Below are 1,516 nucleotides of genomic sequence, written 5' to 3'. Positions count from 1 at the left end.
ATGAGGATCTTCCAATGGAAGTCCATGGAACTTGCAATTCTGTTGCATTAGAGAAACTAATTGAGGCTTAAGCTCAAAGTTGTTTGCTCCAATGGCAGGGATAGAGATGCTTCTCCCATAGAAGTCGGGAGTAGGTGCAGTAAAGTCACCCAGCACCTTCCTTGCATTGTTGGCATTGTTGTTGATTTCGGCTGCCATGGGGTCTTCTTCTTTGAAGATTTCTGTTAGGTCCTCTACAGAGAATTGTGCCTTAGCTTCTCTTAGCTTTCGCTTCAAGGTCCTTTCAGGTTCAGGGTCAGCTTCAACAAGAATGCTTTTGTCTTTGCTCCTGCTCATATGAAAGAGAAGAGGACAAGAAAATATAGAATCCTCTATGTCACAGTATAGAGATTCCTTGAGGTGTCAGAGGAATAGAAAAATAGAAGGAAGAGGTAGAAGAAGAATGTGAGAAGAGGGGAAGAATTTTCGAAAATTAAGTAAGAGATTTTAAAAACATTTTGAAAAAACTTTAATTGTTTTTCGAAAATTAAGAGTGGAAAAGAAATAAAGTGATTTTTGAAAAAGATTTTGAAATTAGAAATAAAAAAGATTTGATTGAAAACTATTTTGAAAAAGATGTGATTAAGAAGATATGATTTGAAAAACATTTTAAAAAGATTTGATTTTAAAAATTAATAACTTGGCTAACAAGAAAAGATATGATTCAAACATTAAACCTTTCTCAACAGAAAAGGCAACATTCTTGAAATGTTGAAGCAAATCATTAATTGATAGCAAGTATTTTTGAAAATGGAAAGAAATTGATTTTGAAAAAGATTTGATTTTGAAAAAATTTTGAAAACTTAAAAAAAAATTGATTTGAAAACAAAATCTTCCCTCTTGTGCCATCCTGGTGTTAAATGCCCAGAATGGTGCACATTCTGGCGTTTAACGCCAAAACCACTACCCTTTTGGGCGTTAAACGCCCAGCCAGGCACTCTGGCTGGCGTTTAAACGCCAGTTTGCCTTCTTCACTGGGCATTTTGAACGCCCAGCTTTTTCTGTGTAATTCCTCTGCTGTGTATTCTGAATCTTCAATTCTCTGTATTATTGACTTAAAAAGACACGAATTAAAAATATTTTTGGATTTTTAATAATGAGGAATAATCAAAATGCAACTAAAATCAAATAACAATGCATGCAAGACACCAAACTTAGCAGTTTGTATACTACTGAAACTAACAAAATGGGAATGCATATGACAAACAACAAAACACTCAAGTCAAGAGAATTCAAAGATCAGAGCAATGAAATCATCAAGAACAACTTGAAGATTAATGAAGACACATGCATGAATTCGAAAAATGCAAGGAAAACATGCAATTGACACCAAACTTAACATGAGACACTAAACTCAACATAAAACATTTTTGGTTTTTATGATTTTGTAATTTTTTTTGGATTTTTTTTTCTTCGAAAATTAAGTGGAGAAGAAAATAAAGATATCAAAATTCTTAATGAGAATTCCAGGAATCAT

This window comes from Arachis duranensis, chromosome 1, assembly GCF_000817695.3.
Source record: "Arachis duranensis cultivar V14167 chromosome 1, aradu.V14167.gnm2.J7QH, whole genome shotgun sequence".
In the NCBI taxonomy this organism is placed as follows: Eukaryota; Viridiplantae; Streptophyta; class Magnoliopsida; order Fabales; family Fabaceae; genus Arachis; species Arachis duranensis.
This window is presented reverse-complemented; position numbering follows the sequence as displayed.